This window comes from Lissotriton vulgaris, chromosome 11 (genome assembly GCF_964263255.1).
Source record: "Lissotriton vulgaris chromosome 11, aLisVul1.2, whole genome shotgun sequence".
In the NCBI taxonomy this organism is placed as follows: Eukaryota; Metazoa; Chordata; class Amphibia; order Caudata; family Salamandridae; genus Lissotriton; species Lissotriton vulgaris.
The window spans coordinates 460367119-460393193 of NC_141699.1; positions in this window are offsets into that span (position 1 = coordinate 460367119).

Here is a 26075-nt window from a genome sequence, read left to right on the forward strand (position 1 = left end):
TATATCGCGCACCCGCAATCCACTGCTGATGATGTCACATATTACATCATTCATGACATGGTTAGTGACATCACTGATGACATCACTGATGACATCTCAAATGACATCACTGATGACATCACTGATAACATCTCATTTGACATGACTGATCACATCACTGATGATATCATTCATGTGATAATACCATGAACCTCTTCAGACTCTAATATAACCTTAGATACAATCAGTGTAAACAGACAGTCACTCATCCATGGAGTTACTCACACACCTAGTCAGTTATGCCAAAAATTAATCACACCTCCATTTTCTCAACTATACAGTTATACACACCTTACTTATTCAAACATATACTAACACATATTTACTTTACTCTCTTATACAATCTCTGATACATGTTCACAATGATCCATACAGCCACTCACACATTCACTAGCTCTTATGCACAGTTATTTATAGATGTCAACTCTCACATGTACTGTGTTTTACATATGTACTTAATTTGACATGTAGCACTGAGATATCCATTCACTCACTAATACACTCATGCACAGTCAACCGCCCATACAGCTGTTTCCACATGCAGTTTTGAATCTATACATATAGTGAATCAACTACTCACACATCTATGTACAGAGTCACACACCTCCCAGCCACCCATACACACACACTCAGTTTCCCATACAAATACTTGGAGAACCAATCAATAACCCATACAGTTACTCATATAGCTACTGATCAACATATGCAGCAGTTTGTAGAACAACAGATATAATGATGCACAAATTAAAACAGTTTAGTCACTAACCCATGCACTCAGTGAGACACATTTAATCACTCACTCAATCAGTCAGTCATGCACCTAGTAAATCCTTCATCCAGACACTTATACATGCACTCATTCTTCAATATGTAAAACATGTTTTAACTTTACAGAAACATACAGTCACTGGATGTTGTAATCAGTGATGTCATCAGTGATGTCATTTGAGATGTCATCAGTGATGTCATCAGTGATGTCACTAACCATGTCATGAATGATGTAATATGTGACATCATCAGCAGTGGATTGCGGGTGCGCGATATATAGTTAGCGCTTATAACTATATATGGAATTTCAATGGTTTTATGCGAGTAAAATAAGGTTTTCTAAATGCAAATCCCTAACTATATATGGCCTACAACCAATGGTTTTTTCATTGAATTTTCAAGGTTTTGTAAATGCAAATTCCTAACTATATATGGAGTATAACCTATGGTTGTTTCTGTGAATATATATATATATATATATATATATATATATATATATATATATTCCAAAAGTTCCAAAGTAGTAGTGCTCTCAGAACACAAAACAAACGCGACTCCACTGCAACTCCAAGGGTGTTTATTCACCTAACAACATGTTTCGGCTGCGGACAGCCTTGATCACGTTAGGTTGTGTGTCAGTTTCAAACATTGATAAAGAGTTCAAGTGAAAAAACATAGAAATGGGACTTCCAAACTCAGTATACATCGCTAGTCATGAAAGCTTTGAGACAAACAAGACATTGAATTCAAATTGCATTCTTAAGGTCCAGCAGACTACCCAGAATACTCCTACAAATTAATGAAGTAAATTACGCTGTGGCGCCAATTTGCATACAATTTCAAAAATAAAGAAAATGACGTGCTTCTAAATGGTGTGTGACCACAGCACACCATGGTTGCCAAAGATCCTGCATTTCCGAGTTTAGCAGGTAACACAGTTGTGAAATACACGTTAACAACATAATATGGCATTGGCGACGCCATGTTTGTAGTTTCTTTACCACAAAGAGAAAGGAAAAAACACATTACGCGCTGGCAATTGAAATTATTGCAAATGAAAACACATGAAAACAACGAAGCGCCTGAATAATGCCCGTCATGCAGCGGGCATACACGGTTCAAATGGTGCCATGCAGCAGGAATAGTGCAAGAAAAAGCGCTAGCAGTAAAATACATTGCACGTCAAGAACTATATATTTAGCATATAGTTGTAGCTAACACAGAGTTTACAAAGGAAGAGCACTTTTTGTTCTGCTAATATCTTTGGCATTGTTGAAAAAATTTGTTCAAACCTTTTTTTAAAAAGTGTATCAACCTTGGTTACTTCATGGAACGATTTGTGTGATTCATCAAATGGGGGTGCCAGAAGAGAGGGAACAGCATTGATTTCCCCTGTTAATTCATAAAGGAAACTTTGCTGTCTGATGCAGAAAAGACATCTGTATGGAAAAACACAAAATTTTCCAAAATGTCAGAACTTTACTCGGAAAGCATTCTTTTATGATTTGGTGTACATCTGTTCAGATTTGTTCAGCCATTTTTGTTTGAGAAATTAGCATTTTAAGAGGGGCTTGCTTGGGGTTAAAAAGTTGGGGCTATGTGGATGGTTGGTCCTGTGGTTATGGCAAATTAAAACAATTGTGCCTTTCCATTGGCCATTTCCGTACTGTGGTACCAGTGCCAGTACTGCAGTACAGAGCAATCTGAGTAATTGGCCGCAAGTCAGAAAAGAAATGCTGCATCGGCCATCAAAGGACTCGGCAAAAAGGGGCAAGGTAGAATACCCTGACCACTGGGTATTGCAGGAGTACCACAATACCTGAAGAAAAACATAAAAAAGGAGTATAAAATACAGGTTCAGCACCTTTGTTTACTGGGTTTGCATGGGAGGCTGGACACAGAACCCGACCAAAGGCCAGCCCTGCAGCCAAACCTCCTGCAGTGCACGGCTGAAGGCTATGCACATCAAGGGGCTTGGCTGACTGCAGGGTTGTTGGACATATATCCTGACCTGTGGAGATATCCTACAGGCAACCTACTGCTGTGGACTGCTTAAGGCCATGATCAGTGAGGAGTAGAACACTGCAGTGAGGTTGGGTGCCGAACCATGCACTGTGGAGTATGGTCTGCCAGAGATATTGCATGGTTTGGCCAAAGATCAGGCCATGCAGCCAACCCCCTGCTGTTCAAGGCTATAGTTGTACGCACCTGGGGTATTGGCAGGAGGTTGCCTGAGGGGTTTGGGCATGTGCTCAGGTTTGAACATCATCAAAAAGTGGCTTAATAGTTTGGTATGGTAACTATAATCTTAGCTTACACTAAAAAAAAACAAGAAATTTCCTAAAAGCAGAGCTTAAAGTGATGTTAGAGTTGGGTGTTGAAAGGAGATAAAAACTAAGTTATAAAACCAAAATAATCACTGAAATTCACCAATTAAAGTTTACTGAGCTAACTATAACGTGTGCCCCATAATGCACTACTTACAAACTTACATATTACATAACTCACGAAGTTAGATTACATCATTGATGACTTCATGATATATAACTTATATATATGTATATATTACTGACAGGTTTGAACAAACCATTTTGAGCATGTTTCAGCTGGAATTTCATATTTTTATACCATAACATCAGGATAAGTAAATGCCTTTATTATTGCTACTATTCAAAGGAACTCAAATATGAGTATGTTACTCAATTCCCATTTATAGTTAATGTGGTGAGGCTAAGATATCTAGTCCGAAGGGTTTTGCAGATTAGGCAGAATAATCTCTGCTCAACTAACATGTAAGTGTATATAATCCAGCCATTAAATAAATAGAATGCCTTACATCCACGGGCAATGTGATGTCCAAAGTTTATTTCAATATGTTAATCCACATTTTATAGGCAGTTATTTCACAGTTATTGCAGTTTAATTAAGATGGCATAGGTGATCTCTCTGTCTGTTATCTGCTAAATTACAATGTTTCTGTGTAGAGTGGGAAAAGTCAAACTATATGCCACCATATGTTTAGTGGTCATGTGCTAATTATGCACATCTACCATAGACAGTACTACAAGAACTCATTATACTAGCCTCAGGAGAGTGAGAAAATAATGTCCCCTCTCTTTGTTGTCAGTTTTTTACATGGCCATATATTTTTAAAAAAGGCAACTGCATGTTGCTGAGTTGCTCTAGGGTTTTTACATGTAAGACACTAGTTCAAAATGAATATACAATGTTATCCCGCATACTTTTATCCCGCATACCATTACTCCGCGTTTTTCACAAACAAAATACAATTGCTCCACGATATCATTACCCTGCTAACTTTCACTCCTCATAGGACTTTACCACGCATGCCTTTACAATGCAAATGCATGCGTGGTGAAGTAAAAAACTGTGCATAAGTGCTTTACCTTTTTTTATAACGCATGGATTTAAAAGCGTCAATTGGAACCATCTGTGTGTGCCTGATCTGCCCATGAGGAAGAGACTGTGTCCTTGAAAAGAGTCGGCACACATATTTCTACCTGAAATGAAGTTGCCAGTTCTCCTTGAATAATAAAGCCGGTTGGTTTAAACTACTGGGAGTGCGTTCTTTAAGCTTTCGGGCCATTTGACTACATAAATAACACGGCTGCCCTGCCGTGAAAGAATGCACCATCTCTACAATTAAAGAGAGGCTGCGCGGCTCATTGGAACTTTGCTGTAGCTGCGATCAGCCCAGCAGTTTGGAGAAAAATAACCGGCAGTCCATTTGAGGGCCCACTGGAAGGTGAGAAATGCTTTTTAATTAAGGATCGCATAGATCTCACTACGAGAATAACTATTGTCCAATTGGGGACTCGAGGTCCCAACATGCAATAGTACTATACATATGCACTGCGCATGATCTACTTTTGGTCTCAGCATGGAGTTAAAAGCATCAAATGGAACCATCTGTGTGTACCTGAGCTGCCCATGAGGAAGAGGCTGTGTCCTTGAAACGCGCCAGCGAAAAACCTTTTACCTGAAATGAAGTTGCCGGTTATCCTTGAATAATAAAGCCGGTTGGTTTAAACTACTGGGAGTGCGTTCTTTAAGCTTTCGAGCCATTGGACTACATAAATAACACGGCTGCCCTGCAGTGAAAGAATGCACCATCTCAACAATTAAAGAGAGGATGCACAGCACCTTGGAACTTTGCCGTAGCTGCGATCAGCCCAGCAGTTTGGAGAAAAATAACCGGCAGGACATTTGAGGGCCCACTGGAGGGTGAAAAATGCTTTTTAATTGAGGATCGCACAGAGCTCACTACGAGAATAACTATTGTCCAATTGGGGACTTGAGGTCCCAACATGCAATTGTATTATGCATATGCACTGCGCATGACCTACTGGAGGTCTCAGCATGGATTTAAAAGCATCAATTGGAACCATTTGTGTGTACCTGAGCTGCCCATGAGGAAGAGGCTGTGTCCTTGAAACGCCTCGGCGAAAATCTTTTTACCTGAAATGAAGTTGCCGGTACTCCTTGAATAATAAAGCTGGTTGGTTTAAACTATTGGGAGTGCGTTTTTTAGGCTTTCGGGCCATTGGACTACATATATATATATTCACTGAAAAAACTATAGGTTATAGACCATATATAGTTAGGAATTAGCATTTACAAAACCTTGAAAATTCACTGAAAAAAACATAGGTTATAGACCATATATAGTTAGGGATTAGCATTTACAAAACCTTAATTTACTCACACAAAACCATTGAAATTCGCATATATAGTTAGTTGCACTAACTATATATCGCGCACCCGCAATCCACTGCTGATGATGTCACATATTACATCATTCATGACATGGTCAGTGACATCACTGATGACATCTCAAATGACATCACTGATGACATCACTGATGACATCTCAAATGATATCACTGATGACATCACTGATGACATCTCATTTGACATTACTGATCACATCACTGATGACATCATTCATGTGATATTATGATGAACCTCTTCAGACTCTAATATAACCTTAGATACACTCAGTGTAAACAGACACTCACAGACTGTCACTCATCCATGGAGTTACTCACACACCTAGTCAGTCATGCAAAGAATCAATCACACCTCCATTTCCTCAACTATACAGTTATACACACCTTACTTATTCAAACATATACTAACACATATTTACTCTCTTATACAATCCCTGCTACAAGTTCACAATGATCCATACAGCCACTCACACATTCACTGGCTCTTATGCACAGTTATTTATATATGTCAACTCTCACATGTACTGTGTTTTACATATGTACTTACTTTGACATGTAGCACTGAGATATCCATTCACTCACCAATACACTCATGCACACAGTCAACCGCCCATACAGCTGTTTCCACATGCACTTTTGAACCCATACATATAGTGAATCAACTACTCACACATCTATGCACAGAGTCACACACCTCCCAGCCACCCACACACACACTCAGTCTCCCATACAAATACTTGGGCAACCAATCAAAAACCCATATAGTTACTCATATAGCTACTGATCAACACATGCAGCAGTTTACAGAACAACAGAAGTAATGATGCACAAATTAAGACAGTTTAGTCACTAACCCATGCACTCAGTGAGACACATTAAATCACTCACTCATACAATCAGTCATGCACCTACTAAATCCTCCATCCAGACACTTATACATCCACTCATTCTTCAATATGTAAGACATATTTTAACTTTACAGAAATATACAGTCACTGGATGTTGTCATCAGTGATGTCATCAGTGATGTCATTTGAGATGTCATCAGTGATGTCATCAGTGATGTCACTGACCATGTCATGAATGATGTAATATGTGACATCATCAGCAGTGGATTGCTGGTGCGCGATATATAGTTAGTGCAACTAACTATATATGCGAATTTCAATGGTTTTGTGCGAGTAAATTAAGGTTTTGTAAATGCTAATCCCTAACTATATATGGTCTATAACCTATGGTTTTTTCAGTGAATTTTCAAGGTTTTGTAAATGCTAATTCCTAACTATATATGGTCTATAACCTATAGTTTTTTCAGTGAATTTCAATGGTTTTTTAATAGCAAATATCAAAAGCTGTAAAATGTCAAGTACGTGGTTGGTAAAAACATTTTCGTATTTATGCACGCTGATGTGCTTTGAACGCTGCCCCCCCCTCCTCTTTTCTTTTAGGAATATTCTCTCTTTGCAGATAGTGAAGGGTAGGTAACACAGGCCTTTGCCCCCGTTGTAATCCGTCGTGCCTGCTTCCCTCTCCATTTGATTGATTGTTATCCTAGCATTTATTGTTTTTGAATTGGTTCTCTTTGGTTCATTCTCTATTTACAAACAAGCACAGAGTCGCAATACTCTGTTTAGTCTTTGCAGATAGTGAAAAATCGTTAAAAAACAAAAGGAATCAAGCAAAATCAGTAGGCCACTAATGGGATCTCTTTTTGACCTCGCTAAAATAGAAACATTATGAACAACCCCTCATGACAAATACGAAACTAGTGAGAGGAACTGAGCTCGACACCCTGATGGCTGCAAGACAGCTCAGCTCCGCCGCCCACGCCACCCAAAATAACGACAAACACTATGCAAATATTGTAAATATATACAACACACCAGCAAAGTAACAGGGTAAAAAGTTTTATTAAATAACTATTTACAAGGCAGCCTGCTGCAACATCGATCCAAACAAGCCTTTGTATTTTGGGCTCAAAATAAATCATCAATAGTAAGATTTTCATAGGTGAGTGTAGGTTCATGGTTTTCCATCCACAGACTAAAAGCCTGGAGTGGCAGTGAAAGAACAATAACTAGGTAAGAAGGAAGGCAGAGGTTGTGGGAAGGACTATGGATATGGTATGTTGCTTGGTCCCTGAGATGCTTCGATGTCACTGCCTTGCACAAATGGCATAAGTCCTGGATGTTGGGTGCCATAGTTGAGGGTTCGGAGCAGTGCTTGTAACACTGTCTGAAGCTTATTTGCACCTGCTGCAGCTTCACTATTCTCAAAGTAAGTGGGGGCTGTTTGTGGACCTGACTGCATTGGAAAACAATGTGATGCGGTGCCTCCCTGAACAGCTTGACGGAGGCCCCTGAGATAATTGCGCCTGTCCACACCTTGTCCCACAATCCGCTTGACCTGAAGACGCGTCCTGCGGTGCTCTGGTCCGACCATCACATATACCTGTGCCAGGAGATGGCGTGGGGTGCAGTAGAAGAGAGAGGCGGCGCGAACGAGCCTCCCCCACCTCCCCAGGTGGAGGTTTCTCAGCTACACACCAGCGCTTCACTCGACCAGCTGACTTGCGCCCGCTCTTGCGACACAGTGCCTCGCTCGGCCAGCTGAATTGTGCCTGCTCCTGCTATTACAACGTCTCACCCGCCATCCAACGGAATTGCACCCAATCTTGCGGTCGGCTGGCTGGCGGTCGGCTCCACAGACTTGGGCCTGGCCTGCAAAGATGGCTCTGGGCAACCATGGAACTCGGACGCTTGACTGCTAGGGCATGGGCCCTATTCCCAAAAGAGTCCCCTCAGCCTTGAAGATTCTACAACAGTCACCGGGACCCCCGACTCCCGTAGACTACCGATGGGGAGCGACTGCCATGATTGCTCGCGGAATGGCCACAACGTAGCCACGAGATGGTGGTGCTCTCATGCTAACGCCAGCTTCAGTCTGAAACATCCAGAAACACTGTAGACTACCAATTCGATCAGTTCCGGTGGAGCCCCAACGTGACCCTGTAGAGAAGAACTTGCCCTCCCCTCTTTGATTGATAGTTCTTGTTGCCTGTCCGTTCTCTTGTCATTTAACAGAACTTTTTGGACTGCTGAAAGGGGTTGTGTTCCGACCGCTGGTTGGTGGAGACATTTTGACTATATTCTGGACCTGCGTTGTCGCGTAATGCGTCATATGACGCGCCGCGTTAGCGCACCCGGAAGTGCTCCGGTGCGCTAGGCGCAGCTTCCCGGAAACGATCCAGAGCGCGGCGCGCAGCCCGTAACGTAAGCATAACAGGTCATGTGACTTGTTAATAAAACTTTTCATTGGTTCATTTTACTTTTGGTTTCCTAATGATGAAATGCTTGATCATATGACCTAAAAATAACACTTTTCATTGGATTGAAACATTTTTTTTCCCCAAACGATGAAAGCCCCACCTTTTTTTTTCTCACTCGGCAATCCAAAAAGGTTCCGTTAGATGACAACAGAGGGGACAGGCAACAAGAACCATCAGTCAAAAGAGGGGAGGGCAAGTTCTTCCCTACCGGGTCACGTTGAGGCTCCACCGGAAGTCATCGAATTGATAGTCTACAGTGTTTCTGGATGTTTCAGACTGAAGCTGGCGTCAGCATGAGAACACCACCATCTCGTAGCTCCGTCGTGGCCATTCCGCAAGCAATCATGGCAGCCGCTCCCCACCGGAAGCCTGCGGGAGTCGGGGGCCCCCATGACTTTTGTAGAATCTTCAAGGCTGAGGGGAAGCTTTCGAGAATGGGGCCCAAGCCCTAGCAGGCAAGCGTCCGAGTTCCAAGGTGTCCCAGGGCCATTTTAGTGGACCAGGCCCAAATCCGAAGAGCCGGCCGCCATTTTAAGAGTCCTGTGGCAGCCGCCTATCGCTGCATCGCAAGAGTGGGCGCAATTCAACTAGATGGTGGGCGAGACGCTGTAGCCGCAAGAGCGGACGGTAAACAGCTGAATGGACACTGAAACGGTAAAGGGGCGCCCCACTACAGCAGACGAGCCTCCACCTGGGGAGGCCCGTTCACGTTGCCTCCCCCACCCCCCCGGGGCACCCCACGCCGTTTTTCGGTGCAGCATTGTAGGATGCCAAGACCAGTGCGGCAAGTAAAGGACATCACCTGGGTGCCGTCCAGATCTCAGCGCGTTGTGCTGCCTTCGGACTATTCGCACAACAGACCGCTACTGACCATTGTTGCTTTTGTTTAATTTTTTTTTTTAACGTGTTTACTGTTTTTGGTGCGTTATAGTTATTAAAGTGTTAAAATCCTACTACTTTGTTGGAGTGCTATATATTTTTAATGTGACACATAATTGTGAAGACTTTGATGTACAAAAAGGCATCCCTGGAATCTTCCGCTTCAGGCTCGGTCCCACACACCCTCACAGTGAGAATCCCCTCCCCAATCACAATACAGGATCGTTATCAGATAGTAGGAACGCGTGTGGTGTGACGGATCTCATGGGGTGGGGGCCTTGATCTACTGTAACTCCTTTGAAGAGGGGTGATTCTTTACAGTTGAGGCCATAAACTACATCCGCAGGGCTAGGTGATAGCCTGGGACCGGCCTGGACAATCAGACACAAAGGAAGAGGAGTGTCAGAGGGTGCGGTAGGGAATAGGGTGAAAGGGAGGTGTCGGGCGGGCACAGGGTGTGATTCTCAGGGAAGAGCAGCGCAGATGGGGGGAGGTTTATGGCCCATGCATAAGAGAGAGAGCGGGGGTGACCAGTGCGTGGGGGAGATGCTTGCGAGGGTGGGGAGCCATGCTGAGGATCGGCGGCGTGCAGAGAGTGGGTCTGGTCAAGGCATCTAAAATGGCTGCCGTGCACGACAAAAGTGTGGCATTGGAAAAAAAGCAAGATGGCGCAGACAATGTTTATCAATACGGATTAATTTATAACAATTATTTTTAACAATGTATTTACTCGCAGTGTCAAAATGGCGGTCAACACTTCCTGATTTCCTTCGAATCGAACGTTAACAGACGTCATGATCGGCGGCGTGCAGAGAGTGGGTCTGATCAAGGCATTTAAATTGGCTGCCGTGCACGTCAAAAGTGTGGCATTGGAAAAAAAGCAAGATGGCGCAGACAATGTTTATCAATACGGATTAATTTATAACAATTATTTTTAACAATATATTTACTCGCAGTGTCAAAATGGCGGTCAACACTTCCTGATTTCCTTCGAATCAAACGTTAACAGACGTCACGCAGCAAAAAAAAAAAAAAAACGCTCATGCGCAGCCGCTGGAAGACAAGTATCAACATATATGAGCATCCTCAGCCACCCTCAGAAAACATAGGAGGTCAGAATACGTCTCCCGTACCCCCTTATACCCATTTCTCACATTGTTTTTCCTCCATCTTGTAATTTAATTAAAACGAAACACAAAATGGCGAATTCCCGTTTCGCGTCCCGGTTCGCTACCCGGTTCGCGAACCGGAAAGCGCTTCTACCGCAAACATTTTTTTTTTTATTTGCCCCACGGGACCCTTTAATAACCCCAACATCATTCCTAGGGGGTCAAGAAGGGTCTACCTTGCCCCCTTTCATTAAATTCCCCCTTCGTTTTTCTCCTCTTCTTGTCTCTCGATCCTACCGAGAGACAAGATGGCGGCCGCTCCGGACTGTTTAGAATGTTGACAGACACCGGAGAGCCAATCAGCTTCGCTTCGCAAAGCTCCGTTACGCGAAAAGTACGCGAACCGGAGCTCTACCCGGGACGCTTTCACAGATATATCAGTTTTTTTAAATGTTAATTTCTCAAAATCCACTGGAGCACATATATTGACACCCAGCAAAGGCACATCGGGCAAACAGTCCCTACAATTTTGCCAAGTTTCATGTAAATCCATTCAGCCGTTCGAGCTAAAAGTGAGGCCAAACTCCCTATGGAAAACTCAATGTTAAAAATGCGTTTTGGGACCCCCCTTTTTTCTCGGCCCCCCCTTGACGAAACCCCCCCAAATTTTCAGGGGCTGCTCAGAAACAAAATGTGCCATTTTCCTGAAAATTTGAGCCGATTCCGTCCAGAAAACGCCAAAGTTGCATGTTTAAATTGCATAAATCGGCAGAAGAAGGAAACACTGACAAATATATACATACATACATATTACCTACTGGCAGTTATAGTTAGGACCCAGCTTCCGTAGGAAATCTGCAGCATTCTATTGGGAATAACTTTGGCGCCGGTGGACGGCTCTTCACAAATTTCTCAAAGAAAATGGCCCGTTCCGTTCCGCTTCTTCCCTGAAAGTCTCGGGTAGATTCGCAAAGCGGGGGCCGAGAAAAAAGGGGGGTCCCTAAACATGTTTTCCCTATGTTAATTTCCATTGGACCTTTAGATATGGCTACAGCCCGAACCGCTGAATGGAATTACACCAAATTTGGCAAAATGGTAGAGTCTGATTCGCAGATCACCCTTTTGCTTAACTGGTTTAAATCCTTCCAGTAGATCCTGAGAAAATCAGAAGAAAAAAAATATATATCTATGAGAGCACACCGTGCGCGCACCGTGCGCGAATCGGGTGTGCGCGAGCTGAATTCTGATTTACTGTTAGACGTCTGTCAACATTCTAATTGGACGAAACCAGAAAGTGTTGGCTGCCATTTTGTGTTGAAGGCAGAAGAGAGCCAAAATAAAAAGTGGAAAACGTGAAAAGGGGGCAGGGTAGAGACTACCTGACCCCCTAGGTCTTCTCAGGAGGTCCCAGAAGGACCCCAAAGGGCAAACAATACTTTTTCTTCTTTTTTTTTTTAAACCGCGAGGTGCGCAAACGCGCACCCTTTGGCCGCCATTTTGTCACTTTGAGGTAGAAGAGAGCCAAAAACAAAAGTGGAGAACATGAAAAGGGGGCAGGGTAGAGACTCCCTGAGCCCCTAGGTCTTCTCGGGGGGTCCCAGAAGGACCTCAAAGGGCAAGAACACCTTTTTTGGGGGGGAAAAACTGCCAGGTGCACGCACGGTGCTCGCTTCCTTTGGCCGCCATTTTGTCACTCTGAGGTAAAAAAGAGAGAAAAAAACTAAAGTGGAGAACATGAAAAGGGGGCAGGGTAGAGACTCCATGACCCCCTAGGCCTTCTCAGGGGGTCCCTGAAGGACCCCGAAGGTAAAAAAATAAACATATAAAAAAAAGGCGAGGTGCGCGCACGATGCACGCACGTCAAAAAATAAATAAAAAAATACAGTTAAATAATGAGTTTGAGTGTTTATATGTTGGTTAGCTCTAAAAAGAGCTGTTGTGTTTACTGAGTGTTTTTTGTACCTACAAGTAAGTACTGATGCAGAGTCTAAAATTCAAGAGGAAGACTCTGTTCCCCTCATCTGTGAAATGTACACCGTCTCCTCTATAAATGCCTTGCATGTTGTAACGCAAGTTGTTGTGGTATATAGAACCCATACCATAGTCTCTGAGGAAAGCAGAAACAGACTTATTCACATGTTTCCTTGCTTTCTCAATCTGTGGACAAAATTGGTTGGACCAGTTCCATTTTTGTCTTTGGCATATATCAGAATATACAAAGGCAGTTTGTGATAAAAGTTACATCAATTGCCCAAAGGTGTCCTTTAAAAGCATTTCCAGACCTATCCCAGTCAAAGTGCTTAGGTCATTGCCACCACAGTGCACAATTATGAGGTCAGGGTGTGGGAGATGCAAAAAGGATTTTACCAATGGCATCAATTGGTGACATCTCAATCCCCTCTGGCCAATCCACATAATATCCACATTTGATGAATCAAGGTTGAGAAAGCATCTATTTGCTGCATACCTTTCAGTCCAGAAAATATAGCTATGTCCTACAATCCACACTCTAAGCATTTTGAAGGGAGATCTGGTTGTACTCAGATGGGCTCTGGAAATGAAATGGCAGTTTGAAAAGTAGGATTTTAGAAAAAATTGTAGATGAGATTCAGTGCGCTCGAAAAAAAAAGAAATGATTGGTGGTTTCTGAAAATTCAACATTGAAAACGCTATTGGTTGAAAAAAGTAATTGAAAGGAAGATTGCACAGGATAAGCTGGCGTATTGAGAAGTCAAACACCCTTGCTGGTTTGGTTTGCAGCATTTGGTGATGAACTTTTCACCTGTGTGTTCAGTTAGGTGTTCTATGGAGTGTTACCATGGTAACAGGCAGAGAGAGCTGTGGGAGAAGCTTGAACATTATGTGAGTTTGAAAGTGTAGAAATGTAGAACGAATAAAAATGTTAGTTTGGTTTTGAATTCGTGTGGGAAGAAATTTCCTTGGTTATCTACACGAATATGTGTGAAAAATTAGAGGGAATCAGGGCCATTTTGTGGTTGCAGTGTCTGAGGTACATTTCAGAGATTTTGCTTCAGAAAATATGGTGTGTGATTGACACTGTTCTAAATCTTCAAAAGCATTTTTAAAGGTGAGTTGTTAATTTGTAAGGGGAACTATGTTGTGCACTTTAAGTTAATAAGAAAAATGTGTTCTAATGTGAAAGTTCCTCACTCTCCCTCTCTTTCTCTCTCTCTCACTGTCTCCCTTTCTCTCCACCACTGTTCTTTTTCCTTCCTCTCTTTTTCAATACATCCTTCTGTTTCACTTACTCCTTTTTCCTTTCTCTTAATATGCTTCTTTTTCTCTCACTCTCCTTTCCTCACCCTCATGTCTCTTTCCTCACTGTCATTATCCTTCACCCAATCTCACTCCTCTTCCCCCACTTCATGTTGTCCTCTTTGTACATCTCTCCTATTCTCTTACCTCACTTGCTGTTAGCTATTCACTCTACCTCTCTTTCTCTTTTATTCTCTTCCTGTTTCTCTTTCCCTCACCCTTCCTCTCTTTTCCTTTCTGTTTCCTTCACTCTTACTTAGTCACTTTTCCTCTCATGTAATCTTTTTTTTCTCCTCTCATTCCCCTTTTGTCACCCTCATACGCCTTTTTCACACTGTTGCTGCTTTTCATTCACTGTCAGTACCTTTTTCTGACTCCTGTTTACTCATTCCCTTTCCTTTACTCCTCTTTTCAAACTCCCTCACTCCATCTGACTTACCTCCCTTTGTTTATTCCATCCCTCTCATTGTCGCCCTATTTTTCTCTCCCTCACCCTTGCTCTCTTTATACAACACTACTAGCAAGACCCCCCTTCACTGTAGTAATCATTTGACTGCATTGCAAGGGTTTCTGTTATGTGTCTAAGATCACAGTGTGTACCATTTTATCTCTGTTTGTACTATCTCTCCCTCTGTGGTTTAAATCACCTAAATCATGAAGTGTGTCATAATTTAGGAGATTTCGTTGTAGAAAGTCCTATGCAGTATGTGTCTCAGGCCTCTTAAATCCCAAATTGTGTTTATGCTGTTCAATTTAGATGCTGGATGTGCTGTGGAAATGCAAAAGCAACTGTCTCTGTAGCATGCAGTAATCATTTCAGTGAATTTTCATTTGTACATTCTCAGTCCCACCTTGACTCTCTACACTGCTTGAACACCACTTCATTGTCCTAAACCCTGAAACTCAATCCCTAGAAAAATATTCTAAACTCTTTCATAACTACTGCAGTGCTGTAAACCTTGAAAGAATACTCCCAGCAATACCCCCTTTCACTGTAGTAATGATTTTACTGAATTGCAAGGGATAGTGTTCTGTGTCTAAGATCATAGTGTGAGTCAGTTTTCATTTCAGAAGAATGTGGCAGAATAATTTGCTTAGTTAATGTATTTAAAAATATAGGAATACACGTACTTATGAATTTGATAAAGCTAGTTTTGTATTATCTATTAGTGAAAATGATATAATTAAGTGTTTATATTTTTTTGCAAGGTCCAGCAACATTGTACTATATATAATGGATCAAAATCAGGACAACTTTCAAGTCAATTTTGAAATTTCCATTGATGTCATAGAGGACTTAAATGTACCTTTTTAGGACAACATTGATAAACAAGATAATGGAGAAGGAGATTTAAGCAGTGATTTTTTTGATCAAAGTTTGGACAATGACTTGACAGAAGCAGTAGATGACATTGCGGTTCAAGTTGCAAATGTAGAAGTTGAGGTCAATGCAAACGAAATTACAGATGAAATCATGCTGGATGTTTTATTACAGTATCAAATGTTTGAAGAATAAATGTATGATTTAGAATTAAAAATGATTTGAGAGAGTCTTTTTGTACAATTGTAATAATTTGCTTAGCTGGTGGGAATACATGTTCTGATGAAGTGAGTCAGGCTTTAGGATATGTAGTGCTAGAAACTGCTATGCAGTACATCTGTCATGCCTCTTAATTTGCAAATAGTCTCCATGCTGTGTACTGAAGATCCTGGCTGTGCTGTAGAAATGCCATACCAAATTTCTCTGTACACCTTTACACTCCTTCTCTCACCATCAGTACTCTTCCTTCACCCTCACTCATCTTGTACAACTCCCTCTTTCCCCTGTCTGTCCCTCACTTCCCTTTCCTATCTTCCTCCATCACTACCCTTGTCTTGCTGTATCGATCAGTCTCTTCTCACTGCCCCCTTACTCTCTTTCCTTCACATCATCCCTCAGTCACCTTTACTCACTCCACTTCTTTCACTTCCTCACTCCCTTTCGCTCACTCCCCTTTCCTCCATCCGTCTCTAAGTCTCTTCCTCTGTCTCAGTCACTATAACTGACTTACTCCCTCACAGTCCCTCACTCTCCCTCTGTTTGTCTCTTTTACTGTCTCCCTCTCTCTCCACCAGTCTTCCTTTTCTTTTCTTTCTCTTTCCATAAATCCTTCTCTCTCACTTACTTCTTTTTCCTTTCTCTTAATATGCTTCTTTTTCCATCACTCCCCTTCCCTCACCCTTATATCCCATCCCTCACTGTCACTGCCCTTCATTCAATCTGAGTCCTCTTCCCCCACTTCAAGTTCTCCTCTCTCTGCATCACTCTCATTCCATTTCTCCTGCTCCCATTCCCTCACTCCCCCTCACTCTCTTTCGCTCACTCCAGCCGTCAATCCCGTTCCCTTATACCCCTTTCCTCAATCCCTTTTGGTAACTCCCATTCCTTTAGTCTCCCACTCCTTTCACTCCATTTCTCTCTCCCTCTCTCCCTCTGTCTCCCTCAGTCTAACCACATCATTTCCTGTCAGTCACTTGCTCTCCATCTCTTTCTCTCTCCCTCTCTCCCTCTGCCTTTCTCCCTCACCCTTCCTTTCTTTCCCTTTCTGTTGTTTACTTCTTTTTTCTTTTGTATTATGAAATATACATTATAACTCAGTTTTTTCTTGTCTTCCACAGATACTATATTTATAAAAAAATATACAATTAAGTTGTCATTATTTATAAGGTAAGTATGACAAACAAAAATACTTTTTCATCACTGTCTTACTTCTCTTTCTCTTTCCCATTCTTTAATCTCTCTCTTACTCCCCTTGCTCTACTCATCTTACTCTCCTTTTCTCATTCTCATTACTGCCCTTCATTCACCTTTACAGTCTTTCTGTCACTATCAGTACTCTTTCTTCACCCTCACTCACCTTGTCCAACTCTCTCTTTCCCCGGTCTATCCCTCACTTCTCTTACCTATCTTCCTCCATTACTACCCTTATGTTGCTGTATCGCTCAGTCTCTTCTCACTCCCCCCTTACTCTCTTTCCATAACACCATCCCTCACTCACCTTTACTCACTTCACTTCTCTCACTCCCTCACTCTCTTTCGCTCAGTCCCCTTCCTTTATTCCCTCCCTCACTCCCCTTTCCTCCATTCGTCTCTAAATCTCTTCCTCTGTCTCAGTCACTATAACTGTTTTACTCCTTCACACTCCCTCACTCTCCTTCTGTTTGTCTCTTTCACTGTCTCACTCTCTCTTCACTACTCTTCCTTTTCTTTTCTCTCTCTTTCCATAAATATTTCTCTCTCACTTACTTCTTTTTCCTTTATCTTAATATGCTTCTTTTTCAATCACTCCCTTTCCCTCACTCGTATATCCCTTCCCTCACTGTCACTGCCCTTCATTCATTCTGAGTCCTCTTCCCCCACTTCATGTTCTACTCACTATGCGTCAGTCCCATTCCCTTTCTCCTGCTTCCATTCCCTCACTCCCCCTCACTGTCTTTCACTCACTCCATCCGTCAATACCTTTCCCTTATTCCCCTTTCCTCATTCACTTTTGCTAACTCTCATTCTTTTAGTCCCTCACTCACCTTCACTCCATTTCTCTCTCCCTCTCTCCCTCTGTCTCACTCAGTCTAACCGCTTCACTCCCTGTCAGTCACTCGTTCTCCCTCTCTTTCTCTCTAACTCTCTCCCTCTCTCTCTCTTACTCACCCTTCCTCTCTTTCCCTTTCTGTTTCCTTCACTCCTACTTTATCCCTCAGTCCTTTTTCCAATCTTTCAATTTCCTTCCTTTTCTGTCAATCCCCTTTCGTCACCCTCAAACCCTTTCTCCCATTGTTACTGCCTTTTACTCTTCCTCAGTATTTTTCCCTCACTCCCCTTACCTCAATCCCTTTCCTTCACTCCTCTTTCGTCACTCCCTCATTCCATCTCACTTACTCAGTTTCGTTCGCTCCCTCCCTCTCTTTTTTTTCCCTCTATGTTTCTCTCCCATTCTCCCTCTGTCTCATTCACTCTAACTGCCTCACTCCCTCTCAGTTGCTTGGTCTCCCTCTCTGTCGCTCTTTCCCTCTCTCTCCCTTACCCTTAATCTTCTTTCTTCTGTCTTTCTACCATTCCCCCACTCTCCCTCACTCACTTTACTTCTCTCTTAATGTTATTTCTTCTTCTTAATTCTCCTTCCCTCCCCCTCATACCCCTTCACTAACTGTCACTGCGCTTATCGCACTGTCACTCCCCTTCCCCATTACACTTCCTCCTGTCTGTATCTCACCCCCTTCTCTTTTCCTCTCTCTTTCCCTCACTCTCCCTCACTCTCCTTCCCTTACTGCCATTCCCTTACTGTTTCCCTCCCCTAACCTCACTCCCCTACCCTTACTCCCCTTGTTTCAGTCACTCTTTGACTCCCCTTTCCTCACTCATCATACTCCCCTTTCCCCACTCATTCTCTCAGTCCCTTCCTCCCCTTCACTCAGTCATTTCAGTCATTCATTTATGCACTACACATTCATTCAAAAAAAGAATGACACAGTATATAAGAAATACAGCTCTTCTTGGAGTAGTGAAGTTAGTTCTGAAAAGAACAGTTTTTTGTCTTTTTGTTTTATATATTCTTTTTTTGTTTTTTGTATGAAAAAAATAAACAGGAAACAAAAAACTGTTCAACAGGAACAAACTAAATAAAATAAAAATAAAAATTATTTTTGTCACAAATAAGGCAGGTTGACTAACCTCATAAGCAGGTACAGCAGAAGCGATGATGTAGCTAGTTTCTCTCTTCCCTAGGAGCGGCACCTAATGCGAATCATACAAGTATTAACTCAACAAGGAGGAACCATGTCATGACTGATGTAATATTTGACATCATCAGCAGTGGATTGCATGCGCGCAAGTTATAGTGAGAACAACTAACTATAACGGGGGAATTTAAATGGTTTTGTATGAGTAAAATGTCCAGCTAATTATAACTGGTGTAAAACCTATGGTTTTTTCAGTGAATATATATATATATATATATATATATATATATATATATATATATATATATATATATATATATATATATATATATATATATATATATATATATATATTACTGCTCCAAGCTTGGTGTCGTCGTGCGAGGTGCACTCAAGGAGAGGTGAAGAGCTCCAAGCCTCAGCTCCACTAAACAGATAAAAAGGCTCCAGCCGGCTGTTCCCTTTTCACAGTCCTGCTACCATTGTAGCCTTACGCGTTTCGAATACTTTCTTCATCAAAGGCTGATGGTGAAGGAAAGCAACGTGCAGTATCCAACCACAGTCCCTTTTCTAGCTGGATAGCACGCCCTAAAATGGGCTGCTCGTGATGCGGCTGCGCACTGCTTTGTGGGAGTTGTAGTCGGAAAAGATTATTACTCGCACCAACAAGCCGGTGCACTCATAGGCGGGTGCTCTCTGTGGTGGTGCCCCACAACACAAATCAATGCTCCAAAAAATGTCCCTCTTTTTTTCAAAGAAGTCAAAAAGCACTCCAATCGGGTAGCGTAGCAGGTCTTTAATTCGCCAGCAACATGCTCGATGACGGCAAGGGAACTCACACAGGTTTAGAAAGCTGCCTGCCATCTTAACACGGTCATTTACAGGGTTTCACAATACCGTGCTCATATCACAATACCGCAGTTCACCAAATTGCACCTCATAAAAACAGCAGTTTCAGCTCCCGGGGCTTTGTTTTAAAAAAAAAAAACCTGTGTGGGGGGACTCAAGCCCCCCACATGCCCCGGGGACCGCCACCTCCCTGGGGCTCTAATATGTAAAGTAGGGGGGTCCATGATGGACACCCCAGCCCGGGGGACCAACACCCCGGGGCTTTTAACAAGTGGTAGGGGGGCCGAGGCCCTGGGGACCGCCACCCCCAGGGCCGGCTCCTGCAGTGTCCCGTGGTGCCTACCCCGGGACACTGCTGTTTGCTATGGTAGGGTGGGAGCCTTGTGGCTCCCACTCTACCACAGCAAACTGCTTTGATTTTTGAAAGAGAGAGCAGGAAACCTGCTCTCTCTTTCAAAAATCAAAGTGTATTGCTTTTCTGCATGGGGAGCAGCATGTTAGCTGTTCCCCAAGCAGACAAGCAATGCCGGCTCCCGCAGGATGCGGGGAGCCGGCAGGGACCGTGGGGGGCTTGGGGACCCCCCAAGTCCCCAACGGAGAGGGCAGGCTCTGGGGATGGGGTCCCATGGGCCATAAGTTGCCCAGGAGGGGGCCACATGGCCCCCTCCAGCATTAAAAAATAAATAAATAAATTAAAAAGGCAGGCCCCGGGGGATGGAGTCCCCGGGGCCTTAAGGGTGCATAGGAGGGGGGCTATGTAGCCCCCCACCACAAAAAAAAGAAAAGTTGGCTATGCCCTGTGTGATGGGGTCCCCGGAGCCGGAATTGGCCATGGGAAGGGGGCTGCGTGGCCCCCCTCTCTGCATTGCAGCCCCCTGGTGCATACTGGAGGTTCCTGGTGGGCTAGTTGTAAAAAGGGGGCGTGTCCTCTGAACACCTCTCTGCAACGCAGCGCCCTGGCGCATACTGGAAGTACCTGGTGGGCTAGTTGGCTCACAGGTGACCTTAGGATTGAAGAGGAATATATTCCCCAACCAAAAACGCGCCACAGGGCGTGTTTGCACACATGTCACCTCAGGCCCCGCCCCCTTCCTTCACTATTGAGCGAAATATTCCTTTAAAATCAGCTACGTATTCCGATTTACTCACCTGTTATCACGAGAGACGTCAGTGCTGCATCTTTGAGCCCAGGACTGATCCTGAAAAGTAAATGTAACCATACTTATGTTGGATTCCACTTCGGGTTGCCCACCACACTGCAGGAACGACGTATGGCCCAAAGTGAAAACAAGGAAGAGAGACAAGGGAACCACTTCTACGTCAGTTAGACCCTCCACGTGACTGCACCTATAAAACAAGGCACCACATTACTATCCAATACTGACATACATCAAACCCCTCCCGCTTACAACCATGCCATACCCATCACAACAGCATTGACTATCTTACCAGAGCGAAATGCAGGGGATGTCCAGTGGGGGCCGTGGTCCTCTTTCGCCTTGCTCTCTGTTTCTCTATTGGAACCCAATTCTGGAAGTCAAATTCAAAAAACAAACTCAACCCTTCTCATTGTAAACACTAGGGGGAAAAAGTCTAATAAGGACAGAAAAAAACCATGTTTATTAGTAAAGGATCGTGGCTCTCCAAATATGAGGGTGACAGGACAAATTCCACGAACAGCGGGAGTGGAGCACCTTCTCTGCTCTGTTCAGAAGCCGCGGACACCGAAAGCGCCCGAAATCTGCACAACGAAGTCGAGTGCCTGCACAAAATGCGGAAGTCGGAACCACTAGGCACACGCACAGCTGTGCGTTACTTCGGTAAATCCAAGAGCGGCTCCATACTCCATCAAAGAAGCAGTCCTCCACTAGTAAAGTTTCCTCGGAGGGTACTGGAGCCCCTGAACCCCCAAAGCACTAGGTCTGGCCCCAATATAGGATTTTGCCAAAACCGAGTCACTCGGTGAAAAAGTCCAAGACAGGGTCCACAGGAAAAGGGAGGGAGGTAGGGATAATAAGCAAAACAAAAGGGCAAGGGGTTAAAAGCAGGGAGAGACGAATCAAGAGGTGCCTATGAGCCCACAGGCACCAGAGTCTCCTGAGCAGCAAAGAAAACACACCCAGGACCTGGAACCAAACCTAGAAAAGATACCAAGCAAAAAGGAAGGGGCGTACACAGCTTAAATCTCCCAATCTGGTAAGTAACTTGATGGATAGTGCATGGCCACAGAAAGGGGACTAGACCTGAATCCTAACAGCTTACTGTAACTTGAATTTCCCTCCATAGGCTAACATTAACTGGTTTCACTTGGAAATTTTTCTAAGTGTGCAGATTTGGAAATTAAAAAAATTCCTCAAAAATCAGCCGAACTACGAATTCTGATTTACTCACCTGTTATCAGGAGAGACCTCAGAGCTGCATCTTTCAGCCCACTACTGATCCTGAAAAGTAATTCTAATCGTAGTTACAGTAACTTGAATTTCCTTCCATAGGATATCATTGCCTGCGATATAAAATATATAGAAACCTAAACGCACCCTGAACCCCCAAAATATCCCTGTAACCCAAAACCCTAAACCCACCCTGAACTCTAAATATTCCCCTACACCCCAAAACCTAAACGCACCCTGAACCCCAAAATTACCCTGGTACCCCAAAACCTAATCGCACCCTGAACCCCAAAAATACCCCTGCCCCCCAAAACCCTAACCCACTCTGTTCCTCAAAATTACCCCTGTTTCCCAAAATCTGAAGGCACCCTGAACCCCAAAAATATTCCTGCACCCCAAAACCCTAACCCACCTTGATCCCTAAAATTACCCCAGTACCCCTAAACGCAACCTGAACCCCAGAAATACCCCTTCACCCCAAAACTTTAAATGCACCCTGAACCTCAAAAATACCCTTGCACCCCAAAACCTTAAACGCACCCTGAAAATACCCCATGTACCCAAAACCCTAACCCTCCCTGACCCCTAAAAATACCCCAGTACCCAAAAACCAAAACTTACCCTGAACCCTACAATTATCCCTACACCCCAAAACTCTAACCTACCAGGATCCCTAAAATTACCCCAGCACCCCAAAACCTAAACACACCCTGAACCCCAAAAATATCCCTGCACCCCAAAACCCTAACCCACCTTGATCCCTAGAGTTACCCCAGCACCCCTAATCCTAAATGCACCCTAAACCCCCAAAAATACCCCTGCACCCCAAAACCTTAAATGAATCCTGAACCCCAAAAATACCCCTATACCCCAAAACCTTAAACGCACCCTGAACCCTAAAAATACCCGCTACACCCCAAAACCCTAACCCACCCTGACCCCTAAAATTACCCCAGTACCCCAAAACCAAAACGCACCCTGAACCCTAAAAATTACCCTCTACACCCTAAAACCCTAAACCACCCTGACCCGTAAAATTACCCCAGCCCCCAAAACCTAAACGCACCCTAAAAATACCCCAGCACCCCAAAACCCAAAGATACACATAACCCTAAAATTTCCCCTGAACCCCCATAACATATACCCCTACACCCCAGCCCCAAACCATATACTTACCTTATACTTACATTTAAAAAACATATGCTTTAACCATTCATGCATTTACAACGAATTTCGTTGTAAAAGCATGTGTGGAAAAAGCATATTAAATGTAATGTCTTGCGCTGTAATGGCATTGCGGAGTCATGGTAGATGCGTTGTCAAGGTATTCAGGGTGATGGTATGCGGGATTAAATATTCGTGATGATGGTTGTTTACCATTCAAAATAGTGGGAAGATAGGAAGGAGACTCAGTAAACATTAAATTCTTCATATTTCTATAACCAGTACTATAGACTCAAGTGTGCATCTAATGAATGAGTACTCGCAAACACTTTCCAGGGGGTCACACATTTTGCCTGTCATGTGATCGAGGGCCGCATTGATGGCAGATTGGCGGTGTAAGGTGGGTATAAGGGAAGCAAAGAATGTAAATATATAGAGGCTGAACTGTACATTAGAAGCAAGAAAACCTTGGATCAATGACAGCTTCTCCACTTGACCAAAGTTAGTCATCCTAGACAGTTGTTTAAATTTACCTTCTTTTTCTTCTTTGTCACATATAAGAGGATCTCAAAATGCATGACTTCACGATGATCACTGTATGAAACCCTCTCTTTCATTGTATTTGTCAAAGTATAATGTTATCCATGTAGAAGAGGAACACTGGCCCTAAGATGGTAAACATAACAACGGACTTGCCTCTTGAGTCACTATATTCAGTGTTGCTAGGGTGGAGGACAAGAATGAATGTTTCTAAATTCATCTTTGCAAACTATCACATTAAAAAAAAACTCAATGCACTGATATAATCTAATGTACTAAGGCGAAATGCTTCTGCATGTTACTGAAATACACTTTTTGAATTTTGATGAGACTATCAGATTTTTAGAGTTGCAACAGGTCCTAAACAAGAATTTGCAATGCAATCGGTCTCGCCTTTGGGACCTTATATGTATTTAGCTATGCAGCACATTAGCCTGGGTGCTGAAACATCTACTGTTCTTTAACATGGATGGAAAATAAGCACCAAACTGTGTGACATGCCAGATATGGGAACACATGGAGAGAAATATTGCCTTTCAGCGGGAAACGGTATAGTCCAAAGCTCGGTTTTAAATATAAAATCAGGGCCTTCTGTGGTCATATCACTGAAAATACAAGATTAAAAAAATCTATTATTTACTATGGGTGCTTGTGGAAGACAATTTCTATGGACTGGAATCTAGAAAATGCTAAAGTGATTCTTGTATTTTACTGACCTCTGCTGGTCGTTTTCTATCAGGAAAGTTAAATAGAGGCAGTTGCCAGAATAATTAAAAAAAAAGAAAGTCCTTTAGAAGAAAGCAATTCTGGTATTATACTGTCCTCTACACGTTGTTTTCTATAAAGACAGTTAAATAGTGGCAGTTGAACAGAAACAAAAGTCCCTACGCGGAAGCAGATAAGTCCTAGGGCTGATCTCCGGAGCCCACACAGTACATACACATATAAGTAAATACTAAAGTATATAAAAGAGGTCTCAAATGCTGGACCTAAAAATGAAAGTGTTTCTGAATTTAAGAGGTTGACACCTCCCTTTAATTTCAGTTAAGGTGTAAATAAATGTGTGGCTCTTTATTTAACATATTTCTCAATGTTAGTGCTGAGTCGAGAAACAGCAACCCAGTGCTGCTGTTGACTAGTGGGCTGCATATAAATGTCAGGAGGTCTCAATGTGGCCCCCGTGCCATACTCTAAGTATCACTGATCTAGTGCATACCAGGCACCATGTTACAGAATACGGCGCACTCTCGTTGCTTGCTCGGGGCACACCTTCCAAAAGGTGCACACTGCACAATCAGTGAGAGTGAGCTGTATTATATTGAATGTGCTGCCCCCGGGCAGCCACAAAGTCATGCTGCCATGGGGACAGTGCATTCAAGTGAAATACTGAGCAGCTTTGAAGCAGTCGTTCTCTGTTTCGAATATATGACTTTACCACGAATACAAATACTCCGCATGGCATTACCACGCGAATTTTACTTCGCAAGTGGCTGTACCACGCAGCTTTTTAGAACGCAAGTTCTAAACTCGCATTTCAAAAACGTTATGTTCACCAGCTCTTACTTCCATCCTCCATCGAAATATGCGTTAAAACACGTCTACCAAAACTAAAAAAGGACTTCATTTACGACGTACTCGCCACGTCGTCGGTGCGGCTCATTTTTTTTTTTTTTATGACACTTTTGTGCGTTTTTTTATTGTATGTAGCCTGCTCGTTTTTTTTTTTTTTTATGGGGGCAAGACCCCCCCAAATCCCCAAGGCCACGCAGAACTTACATGCTGGACGACCAAAAGGAATACCACTTGCGTGGTAAAGACGGTCGTTGAAGGCTCCCTCGTTGAAGAGACGTTTGCGGGGTAAGTGGATCGTTGAAAACGTCATGCGTGGAAAAGACTTCGTTGTAAATGATGTTTCCCCTCTGTTTCACTGCGCAGGTGGCAACCCGCCTACACTTTTGAGGTGGAGTAAGTGATCTCCTTGTAGGCGGGGGTCTGTGTGACTGCACCCACCTGGATGGAGATGTCTGCAGGGTCCATAGGACCCCCTTTTCCTCCTTCAGAGGGCTGATGTCAGGTGGCACAGTGACAGTGCACCACCTTTTAGGTGGTGCACAGTCAGTACGCCCCCTGACAGCTTCTTTGCCTCTGCCTTCACGTTTACAATGCAGCACAGGTGCAAAATGGATTCACTCATTTGCATGGGACCATGCCCCCATGCAAATGAGGGAACACCCCCTGGTGATAGCTCCGGTGCTTTATGTATGCCA